At 40.6% G+C, this 12,467-nt stretch overlaps 1 long non-coding RNA gene across 1 annotated transcript; it reads left to right on the forward strand.

Moving 5' to 3' along the window:
• The first annotated feature begins 907 nt into the window (after nt 1-907).
• On the forward strand, nt 908-11,896 carry LOC139085546 (uncharacterized). Its single transcript, XR_011543905.1, has 3 exons — nt 908-1,028; nt 1,899-1,953; nt 11,105-11,896. It is a non-coding gene; the product is annotated as an uncharacterized lncRNA (long non-coding RNA).
• The last annotated feature ends 571 nt before the right edge of the window (nt 11,897-12,467 follow it).

A 12,467-nucleotide genomic window follows, 5' to 3' on the forward strand; every position in this document is an offset into this window, starting at 1 on the left:
GGCTTGCTGGAAAATATTGTTCCACTTGTGAAATGCATTGTTCAAGGTGTGTAGACTGGCCTTTTCATCATTGCGTGAAAGGGTCTAGGAATATACAGTCATTAGAACCAAAGCTTGGTCTTCACTTCGGCTTCAGAATTGTGTTAAAATATTTTTGGAGGATCCTCTCATCTGATTTTACTAGCAGATTAGTGAACCCTCCCACTACACCATGTTGGCTCTGCCTCCATGAAACCTGTTTCATATGGTGTTTTTGTCAAGGACTTAAAAGGACAGGAACTGGGACTACTGAGTTACAAAATTGATTGTAACACTTTTGTTCCTGCTGGCTCATAAATGTAGGAGTGTGTAGCTGAATTTGGTCTAAGACTTGCTCTTACAGTAACAAACCACCTGATTAAAAGAAAGTGAAAAAAGTTGCGTAGTAGCTTTCAAGTATCTTTTCCTCTTTTCAGGCTACCTTATCTTCCAGAAAGAAAAAACTAACGTGAATGACACAGCTGGAATCAAGTCAGCAAAAGCAAAACCACTGCAGCTAGTTTAGGAGAGTGAATTTGATGCAGAGAATTGGTTAATTGGAAGGTATTGGGAGACTACAAGGCAAAAAAGGGAACAGTGAGGTGACGATGACAGAAAATGCACGAAGCAGCCTTCACTCCCAGTTCTTGGGGAACAAATGGAAGAGTTTAGGTTATCAGAACTTCCAAAATGGGAAGAGAGCAGCACTCAGATCTCAGAGAAGGGGGCACTGCCTGGTTCTGGTAACTCTGAGACTAGTCTAGAAGTGCGGGGAAAGAAATCTGAAAACTGGAACCAATTGGCTGGCGAAAGCATCATTGCCTGGACATGCTAAGGGCAGCAGGACGCGTGACGGCGTTTCATACCCCTTTTCTCTCCTCCTGTTTGCCAGTCTCCCTCTAGCGCCCTCTACTGTCAGCTTAACAGGGAGAGAGCTGGCAAGGCGGAGATGTTCCCAGAGTCCCAGCCGCCGCATGACGCAGCAGAATGTTGAAGCGCGTGGGTTTGAGGTAAGAGAAAATAGCTTAACAATCAGCACCTGGCCTTTGGTCAGCTTGCAATGCCTAAAAATTCAACACACCTTTGGTAATGATTGGTTTAGGGGGAGCCATGTTAAGCAGTTTTGACTAATGAAACCTGTGGGGAAGTCAATTTGGGGTTACTTTTTTATTGTGAAATATAGAGTTCATAGAGTTTATAAAATAGATTTTCTATAATGTATACCAGGTTTAATGATTAATAATAAAAACCAAAGAGACTTGTACTCACTACCCAGCTTAAGGAACACAGCATTTTGTGTCCTAGAACCCTTTCCTTGATCTCATAATTGTGACAAATAAAAATGGCATGCAATAGGATATATTGGAGTATATGAGGAAGCCATTTGGTGTAAACCTAATTCGGCCTGACCTTGTCTTTCCAAAAGGGCCTGACCATGGCCGTTGAGCATGCATTGTATATCTGCTTTAGATATTCCCTATGGCAAGAACAAAGGCCCTTGAGATAAAGGTGCAACTTCCCTCCCCCTCCCAAAGTTGGCATTCCCTTAAGGATTAAGCATCATTCCTTAGGCTAGGAACTGATTGCTGCACTCACCTGTGACCACCCAGCTCGAGACAATAGACTTGCCTCCTGCTATGCCCACCAAGATAGCAGACCCACTACCTGCTGTGTCCATCAAGTGCTATGCCGACAGGGCAATCTTGTGACTATTGTGGGAGGGACATTTCAGTCATATGTGAAACATCCTGTTTGGGGGTATATAACCACTCTGTACACGTCACTTTTTTGGTGCCCTTTCTTCCTTCAGGAAGAAATGCCCCGGGCCATAGTCCACAGATTTTTGCTCAGAATAAACTCTCCAAAATTTTCATTTATAGATTGGTTATGGATTATTTTCGTTGACAATTGTCTGCTCTGTAAACTCAGCTGAAGGTAAGCATGACCCTGAAATTTGTGTTAATCAGCCTCTTACTTTTATTTCTAGTCTAACCACTTATCTGCGTATTGTTTTAGAATAGAGAATCCTCAAATGAACCCACACAAATAGGGATGACCAATGTTTTGACAAAGGTACAAAGGTAATTTAGTGGAGAGAGGACAGTCTTTTCAACAAATGGTGCTGGAACAATTGAATGTCCAGATGCAGAAAGAAACATGAACTTCGATCTATACTTCATATCATGTAAAAAATAATTCAAAATCATAGACCTAAATGTAAGATTTAAAACCATAAACTTCCAGAAGAAAACGTAAGAGAAAGTCTTTGTAAACTTGGATTAGACAAAGATTTCTTATATATGATATAAAAAGCATAATCCATAAAAGAATTAATAATTTGGACTTCATCAAAATTAAAAACTTCTGCTCCTTGAAAGACACTATCAAGAGAATGAAAAGACAAGGCCATAGATTCAGAATAAATATTTGCAAAATGTATATTTGATAAAAGCTTGTATCCAGAATATGTAAAGCACTCTTAAAACTCAACAGTAAGAGGGAAAAACCTGCTCAATTTAAAAAGTGGTAAAAGATTTGAAGGGATATTTCACCAAAGAAGATATATGGATGGCAAACAATCATATGAAAAGATGTTCAATATCATCAGTCACTATGCAAATTAGGGAAATGCAAATTAAAACTACAATGAAATACTACGACACATCTATCAGAATATCTAAAATAGAAAAAACTAACCATACTAGGTTTTGGTAAGGATTTGGATAAACTAGAAGGCTCACATTGTCCTGGTGGAATGTAAAATGGTACAATCTTCTTTGAAAACAATTTGGCATTTTCTTAAATAGCTAAGCACACATCTAGCATAGATTCAGCCATTCCATTTGAAGAGAAAAGGAAATTCATGTGCCAACAAAGACGTGTAGAGGAACGTTCATAGCAGTTTTATTTGCAATAGCTAATACCTGGAAACAATCAACGTGTCAGCCAAGAGGTGGATGGATAAAATAAATTGTGGTATATCCATACAGTGGAAAACTATTCAGCAATAAGAAGGGATAAACTATTGATACAACAAAATAGGTGATCTCAGAGTAATTATCCTGAGTGAAAGAAAACAGATCATACTGTATTATTTCATTCATATAAAACTCTGGAAAAGACAAAGTAATACATAGCAATAAAAAGTAGATCTATGGTGACTTGGGAACAGAGAGATATGGCACAGAAAGAGATGAAAAGGAGGAATTACAAAGGAGCAGAAGGAGACTTTTGGGAGTGACGAATGTGTCCACTGTCTTGATTGTGGTGATGGTTTCATAGGTATATGCATATGTCCAAACCTATTTGATTTTACACTTGCTTGATTGTGAATTTTGCCTCAATAATGCTGATTAAAATAAAAGTTTATCTTACCTGTTTTTGTTTTTTTTTTGAGGAAGATTAGCCCTGAGCTAACTGCTGCCAATCCTCCTCTTTTTTCTGAGGAAGACTGGCCCTGAGCTAACATCCGTGCCCATCTTCCTCTGCTTTGTATGTGGGACGCCTGCCACAGCATGGCTTGCCAAGCGGCGCCATGTCCACACCCGGGATCCAAATCAGAGAACCCCGGGCCACCAAAGTGGAACGTGTGCACTTAACCACTGCGCCACCAGGCCAGCCCCAGTCTTACCTGTTTTTGAAGTTTACGTAAATGAAATTGTATTGTAAGAATTATTTTGTGACTTGGTTCTTTCATTCCATAGTATCTTTTTGACATTAACCCTGTTGATTAATTAGTTATAGGTCATTTTCACTGTAGTATAGCATTCTTGTGTATAAATGTATCACAACACACTTATCAACTTTGCTGTTGATAAACATTCAGGCTCCTGGTTTTCAGTCATAGTGGACAATGACGTGTTACACATTCATGTGCTTGTCTCCTGGTGCAGATTTGGAAGCATTTCCCTGGGGTAGATTTCTAGGAGTGCAATGTAGGACACTTGCATGTTCAAATTTTCTAGGGAATACCAAGCTGTTTTCCAACGTGGTTGTTCCAATTTATACTCCCACCAGCAGTGGATGAGAATTCTTTTAATCTAAAAATTGGCCAACACACATGATATGATCTAATTTTTTAATAGCTGCCAATCTGATGTATGCTATTGTCTTAGTCAGTTCAGGCTGCCATAACAAAACACCATAGACTGCATGGCTTAAAAACAGAAACTTATTTTTGCACAATTCTGGAGGCTGGAAGTCTGGGATGAGGGTGTCAGCACGGTCAGGTTCTGGTGAGGGCTTTCCTTCTGGTTTGCAGACTGCCACCTTTTCCCTGTGTCCTCACATGGTGAGAGAGGGAACTCCCTCTCTGCTTCTTCTTCCTAGAAGCCCATTAATCCCATCATGAGAGCCTCATCCTCATAAACTAATGTGACCTTCATTACCTCTTAAAGGCCTCATTTCCAAATATCATCACAGTGGGGAGTTTGGGTTTCAACCTATGAATTTCGGGGGGACAGAAAATTCAGTCCATAGCAGCTATGATTTTAATTACTAAATTACCTAATTACTAAATAGGTTGAACTCTCTTTCATATAATTGAGGACCTTTTTTTGCCTCTGCTATAAAATACCTTTTGCACATTTTTTTTCTTGGGATGTTTGTATTTTTCTTATTACTTCATAGATATTATACTGAATGTTATGTATATTCTGAATTTATTCCTTTGTTGGCTGTGTTATAAATATCTTTTATTTTGTGGCTTATATCTTCATTCTCTTCATAATAATTTGATCAATAGAATATTTTAATTTTAACATAAATTAATAATTTTTATAATTTTTAAAAATGTGTGTGACTTCTAAAAGAGTTCCTCCATTTCCTTGTATAAGGTCATGAAAGTATCAGCCTACATTATTTTCACAGAGTTTATAAATTGGCATTTAGTCCACTGAGAATCAGGGATTTTTGTTTGTTTAAATTAACAGCTGATCGACATGTTCTCTGGCCAACCATAATGGCCATGAGCAGAATAAATGTTGGGTGGTAGATTGGAAAAATGGAAAATTCTTAATCCTTGATGATGTCATTGAATCCTTAAATAAACCCTGGAACCACCTATTTCCAGCCTTCTCACTATATTGATGAGGATCAAGCCTGCCCCAGGGAGAGAAGCCCAAAGTCACCTGCCCTAAGTACTGATCTGTATCATCCTCTGGGAAGCATAGGACATCCTGACTTAATCCGATCTGATTCTTATCTGAAAGTATAGGACGACCCGATAACCAGACCCCACCTGCACTGATACCATTTAATGACTTTTTACGTCATCTTTCCTTTGTCTTGTAAAGAAATAACTCACATACCTATGCCTTATGAATTTAGCTCTAACCCTCAAAACATTGCAGCTCTCTCTGCCCATGGGTCCTGTCCCCATGCTATTCCATGCTATCCTCTGAATAAAAGAGGACTACTGCCAGACCTTGAGAGTCCAAGAAATCTTTCTTTTGACTCCTCGACTCACTGAGCCGGCATCATTTCGACACAATATTCTTACTCCCTGAGCCACTCCTCTCTGAATATTACGTTACTTGCAGGTAAACTCTTGCTATTTCATAAAGGCGCTAGAATTATCTGGCCACTTTTTCCTACGTGTGATTGGGAAACAGAACAGAAAAGTCAGGACAAACTTGCACAACTCTGATCCAACTGGTTTTTATCTTGTTAGTGGAATTTGCATGATGCGTTTATTGTTACTTAACTGAACCAGTTATCTTCTCTTTGTTGAGGGTCTGTCTCTGATCCTAAGACATCAGGTCCAAAAGAGAAAAGAAAGCTGTAGCTTTTGTTGCAAAACAAGACATAGATAGTTTCAGTATTGAATGCAGTCCCCCGCTTTGGCTCCTTGTTACCAATACTGAGAATCAGCAACCTCTTCAAACAGCTCCCCTGAAACAGCCTTGATCACAGAGGCTGGCGGGACCTGAGAGAGATTTAGTGCGCTATTAGTAGTATACATGATGCCATTCGGAGAGCACCGCACTTGGCAGAACATTATTGCAACTGAAGGGCTATATTAATGTCTTATGAAGCTGTAAACTTGTTGAAAATGCTCCTGGATTCTCAGAGGTAAGGAAATGGAGATGTAAGTAAGCCTGGGGCGAGTGTTTAGCTTTGCAGTTTATTTTATGCCTTACAATAATGGGAGAAGGAGCAGCAAACTCCTATTACCTGTGATTCATGCAGCAATCCTCTTACACCTCAGCTGGACAACTCTGGGAAGACGGAGCTGTTTGCATCCTTATACCCAAGAGAGTGATCCTCAAGATCTGGACTGCGAAGACTTGACAGTGTGAGGCATCAGACCATTTAGAGAAACCCATTATGTGCAATTTGTTCCAATTAATATGAAAGCTTACATTTCTCCAAAAGCATCTCCTAGGGTAAATAGCGAATGGATTGATATTTTACAGATTCTGTTGATTAAGTTAACCAGAGCATAAGGCGTTATGACTATCAGTCACCAATTTTTATGCTTAATGACTATAACAAAGGTTTTCATTTTCCTGTAAAATAGCCTCTTTGGCTTGACCTTTGAAACCCCAAATCACTTTGTTTCTGTTCAATTCCTTTTGTGGGATATGACCTCCAAATGGAATTTATTAGTTAGGGAAGTTTGGCAATAAAGCCCTTACAAAAGAGGTGCTCACTTTAGAAGTCGGAGGCAGAGCAGAGCACACGCAATGCTGGGACACCGGAAACCTGCGGCTTGAGCCGGATGATGCCTCCCTGCACTGCGTGAATTTAGGGAAATTACTACTTGTGCCTCATTTTCCCCACCTGTTCCCTAATAGGAGCAGTTGAACTAGATCTCATCTGTAAAATTATACGTGTTCACTGCCTTCTTCTGAATTCTATGAACCCTTAATTTTATGCTGCCCTTCTCAGTGTTCGCAACATTCCCACTCATCATCCCCTTTAACAACTTCCGTTAAAAAACTAATCAAATATCATCTCTCTCAGAAAATTTTCCTAGTTCTCCAAGAAACATTGGACCTCATAATCTTGTTATATCTTAGTTTGTTTGTGGTTGTGTTGTTTTACTCAGACAACCAAGAAAAAGCTAAAGTCTATGAACTGACATTTAAAGCTAGGAAATCACTCAGAAAGCACATGTATATAATATTCCACCACCTATGTATATAACATTGTATTGGAGGTTAAAAGGGCAGGAAAGAAGTGTGAGGAAGGGTTCTAGGAAGATCCTACAGGAATAGAAGCAAGGGGGCCATGGTCACCCGGTATGGCATCCTGGAGACGTACATTCGTATCTCTTTGTCAGAGACAACCTGTTGGCAGGACTGAGCACAGGGAGGGCAACAAAGCTGGGTGATTCCTGCCCTACACAGGACTTCTTTAATGGGAAATCTTTGCTCTGGGGCTTCCTACAGGCTGGCTGAGACTTTCTCAGAGCGGCACTGCAGTATGAAGTTCTTCCTACCCAATTCCTTCTCTTTCACAGATGTCAGACATGCATGACTCATGATCTGAAAGTCTTCTCTGCGTACTCCTGCTCTCTCTCTTTCATCTTTCACAGGCATTTCCCCGGGTAAAGCTTTTGCACATCTAATTCCATCTTGGTATTTGCTCTTTAAATGACCCAGCATAACATATTTGACTACTTGGAATAAGCAATATGCTGACTCTCTGGCATGCAGCTCTGACCATGTAACTATGTGGCCCAAAGTGGCTATGATCTGTAATAACCCTGAAGTGATCTAACAGGAGTCTTGGCCTCCTCTTCCCCATGGCCTCCATCCTGCTAGCTAGAATGTGGGCATAATGGTTAGATTCACATGGCTAACCTGGATCACGAAGTGGAAGTAATATATTTACGATTAGCGCCGCAGATCCATGATGATAGAGAAACTGTCATATCAGCCAAGACGATCCATGTTTACATGAGAGAAAAAGTCAGTAGTATTTTTGCTTTTCTATCAAATAGCATAAGATAATTCTAACTCATATAGGTCCCTACCCTCCAGAAAGGTGGGGAAGGGCAAATAAAACACTCAATAAACAGGAACCGATGCACAGCAGCATAAAATACTGTCTTTGTCACACAGACACACACTAAAAACTATCAGTGAAGGGGATATCATTGCCAACTGGAATGTCTGGGGAAGAACATGACCTGGACTTTGAAAGACAATTAGAATGTAGAAAGGAAAAGTGTAGACTGGGACAACTGAGCATAGTATTATTTTAGGGTCAAGAACAACACTACCCTGAACAAAATGAAGATAATTTGATGGCAAACAGTGCAAAATAAAATTAGGTAAGGAAAATCATGAAAACTCTCCTTAGGCAACATAGCCTAAAGAAACCTGTGCTGGTTATTGGCCTATGGGCTCTGAGGTCTACCCCCTACCCTTCTCTACTCTGCTGTGTATAACAAGAGCCTGGTCTCTCAAGCCACACTTACCAGGCTCCTTTGGCTGATGTCTTCTTAGCTGGGTTTGGCCAATGGCAGGTATTGGCTAGACTTTGTAAAAGAGGAGAGTGGACAAAACCAGGGTATATCTTTATCTTACTCTTCTTCAATCAACATCCCCAGCAGTGCTATGTCTCCTCAGTGTTCAAACTTCTGCTGCACAGCTCTGGTTCCTGGGCCCAGACACTCTTTCTTGCCGGTGTTCCTCTAGCCCTAGGGGTCATAGTGGCTTCCTGTAGTTGCTAATCTTGATATCTCCTCACCTTTTCCCTGTTTATTCTTTTAGCACTTCTGACAACTTAGTAACTAATTTCCTGTGTTAAATTCCTTCTATTGAATTACCTGGTTTGGCAAATGGTGTTGCTACCCTGTAGATATGCCTGCAACCTTCATTTATATACTGTCAAGCCTGCTTAATGTAAATATCTGCACTTATTGATCTAAAGGCTTTCTTTAGCCACAAAAGCACATTCAGCCATGCATAAGGAAAGCTGGAAGTGAGAGAGTCAATGTCCCCAGAAGCAGACAAAGGTGGACAGGGAGTTGGCAGATAAAAACCAGGTTCCTCATCCTAGGGCAGAGGGACGTTGGTCACTCTGCGTTGTATAACGCACTTTTCTCATAGTTCCCTAGAGGGATTGAGGTCCAGCTGCCCATGGTGGTAAATGGATTGATCGCACACACTTTATATTGGCTTCCTTCTCCTCCCTGTCCTACAGCCCCACTCATCTACCACTTTACCAAATAAACTACTTGCTCTTGAATCCTTGTCTCAGGGTCACTTCTAGAGAAACCCAAACCAAGACAGCTGACTTGGGTTTGATATCCCAGGCAAGACACTAAATAATGCAAGACCTTTTCTTGAACCTCCGTGCCCGTCCATCTTCCACAGCTCCCTGTGTAAAACCTTTATCATAATAGCACTCACTTCACGAAGTTGAAATTATCCATTTACTTTTCTCTAAGAAATTCTAATTCCTCCAGTTAGTACTTTCCTTGGCACAAAGTAGCAGTCCATTAAATATTTGTTGAATAAAAGAATGAATGAACAAACAAGAAGAAAGAAAGTCTGGGAGGGGAGACATTCTCACCATTGTACTCAGCAAAGTGTCTAACAGGTCAGAAAACACTCAATAAATATCTATAGATCGAATTAATAATTGAATAAATTTGGTGATAACTAGTGTGGAGGTAGGAGTTGAAGATTTGCGACTGGATGAATTCTTTGAGGAACTGTATAAAAAGAGAAGAGAATATTCATATTGGACGAGGTAATTTTGTAGCAAGAGGAGTATAGTTGAAGAATTTGATTGGAAAAAATACAAAAGATAAATTCTAATGACATACTTTCCCTGAAAATGACATGAGTCAAAAATCAGGGAGATGTCTAAAGAAATGAAAATGTAATAATGAGTATTTCAAAGTCACATCAAAATAGAGCATTTAGACAAAGGTGACTAGTTTCAGATATAATGTTTGGAAAAAACTACAAATAGTTTCATGAATGATACATTGAACTTAAAATTTATTTAAAATTGCATTTTAAAATTAGTTTCATTTTAGTTATATAACTTGCTAATCACAGATTTTTCTCAAAAAATAAGTGTCATGAAGTTTGTAAGAAGTCACACTTTTGCAGTTGTAAACTTTGCAGTCTTTTAAAAAAAGGATTTAGAAGAATTAGACAAATCTGTCTATTCCCTTCATTAGCGCCAAATATTTGATTCTTATGAGTTTCTACTGAAAATTCAAACATAAATCTTAATGATATTCTTATGCATTTACAGAACCAGGTCCTTCAAAAACTTACGTTCAGATAAATAACTACTGGCAGATACAACAAAATGCCTGGTGCTACACTATAGGCAACATGTGATAGAAAGACACATTAAATACTTTATTTTTTTTTTCTGCTTTATCTCCCCAAACCACCCCCCCCCCCCGCCCCCCGTATATAGTTGTATATCTTAGTTGCAGGTCCTTCTAGTTGTGGGATGTGGGATGCCACCTCAACGTGGCCTGACGAGTGGTGCCATGTCCGCGCCCAGGATCCGGACCCTGGGCCGCTGCAGCGGAGCCCGTGAACTTAACCACTCGGCCACGGGAGCCGGCCCCAATACTTTGTTTATTTTTAACAAACATTTCTCGAGATAAAGATTTCATGTCATGAATCCTGAGGAAAGCCAGACATCAGTGACACTGACTCTTAATGATGGGGAAAAAATCAATCAGAAAAGATTATTTACTGTTTAAGTCACTTGTCTGCCTATTTTTGTCTCCCTGGTAAATCTTTGTTTTGGTCCAAGAATTCTCATTCCCGATGAAAGCTCTAGATTGTATATTTTATAGTTGTATGTATATCTACGCTAACATAGGCTTAGAATACTTTTAGTAAAATAATATATTCTTGTTCTGTATTCTTGATTTTATGTTTTTGAAGCACTTCAACGTGCCCCCTGAGGCTCACACGGCTAGCTCCAGGAGGTGGGCTGTATGGGCCTCCAAAGGTCCCCAGACTGGATGGTTGTTGGGGCCCAGGGCAGGCCGCCCCAAAATATCCCATAAGAGCATACTGATTATTTTTAATTAAAGTTACTTGAGAAGAATACGGCGTTCTGACCCTCTTGTCTCTGTTTCCCCTGAGAGTAGGAAATGAATCTCCCATGTGAAAGGTGCTCTCCCGGCATCCTTACCCCCAGAGCTGAGACGGAATAGGGACGGGACTCCGGCCTTCATCCTCAGCCGGCACCTCCCAGCCCAGCTAGTTTTGAAGTCAAGATGAGTAACCTTCCAACGCACAACTTCCCGCCAGCAATTGAACCGACTCCCGCATGCGCCCAAAGCCTCGAGATGCCCACTGTACGACCTTCCCGCAGCGGGAATAGCGAGCAACACCGCCAGGTTGGACCAACTGGGCAGGTGCGGGGACCACAACTGCCCGGCGTGCGAAGAGGATGCTACCAGGAAAAGGGAAGCGGAACACCTCTGGTGCAAGAGAATCATGAAGCCAGTGCTCTCCCTTCAGCCCTTAAAAGACTCAAGACGGCCCTCTTCAGGAAGCCAGCCAGAGAGCCTCTTCTCCCGCGCTGTCTCCCTAGTGCTCCAGCATAAGCCCCGATGAAACCTTGGCTCAGGCTTTGGCTGTGCCTCTTGTCAATTTCTATTACTCAGAGAGCCTAAGAACCCAGGGTCTGTGTCAGAGCTAGGGACTTCCCGGCTGAGAAGCCTGCGTAAACAAACTTAGTTAATTTACTCTAAACTCTGTTTAAATTCCTCACAAAATACGTACCCCAAACCTATTTCTTTGTCTTCTCAATTCCTCAGAAATTTATTGTTTCTTTACGTAAAAGATAGCATATACTCCCTGTGTTTTGTTCACTCTTTGAGCATCATTTTCATGATTTTCCCATGCGCATGTAATTAAATTGGGTTTTTTCCTGATAATCTGGTCTTGTGTCATTTTTATAATCAGTCCAGCCATAAGAATACAGGCACGGTGGAAGGGGTTTCCCATCCCGACACATGGTCAGGCATCAGTGGGGCTCACCTTCTACTTGGACTCTGACCAGTGGTCTGTAGCTTTTGTCACCTCTGCTTCTCACAAGTTCTGAAACTCACAAAATTCACTTGGTGAAGACGTGTCCATCTGAAAACAACAGAAACCTCAACTGAAAGTGGCTTGAATAGTAAGAACAAATATATAGATTTGCATAAAAGGATGTTAATAGCTGGAGTGGATTTCAGAATTGTTTGATTTAGCAGTTGTTAAAAAAAGAGAGAGAGAGAGAGAAAGAAAGAATAGGCCTGAAATGGTCCCTGTGACAGCAAACCAAAACTTAATTACAATTTCAGCCCCTCCAGGAATGTGACCTTTAAATGGTCAGTCCCATATTCCCTGAGGTGCACTAAGGAGGTAAACTGCATAATAAAACCCCTGCCCTTTTCTTCCCCCCAAATAAGATGACTAGGCTTGAAACAATCCTCTCTTTTCTTTTGTTAATAACTCCCTTGC

Source organism: Equus przewalskii, chromosome 9 (genome assembly GCF_037783145.1).
Source record: "Equus przewalskii isolate Varuska chromosome 9, EquPr2, whole genome shotgun sequence".
Taxonomy (NCBI): Eukaryota; Metazoa; Chordata; class Mammalia; order Perissodactyla; family Equidae; genus Equus; species Equus przewalskii.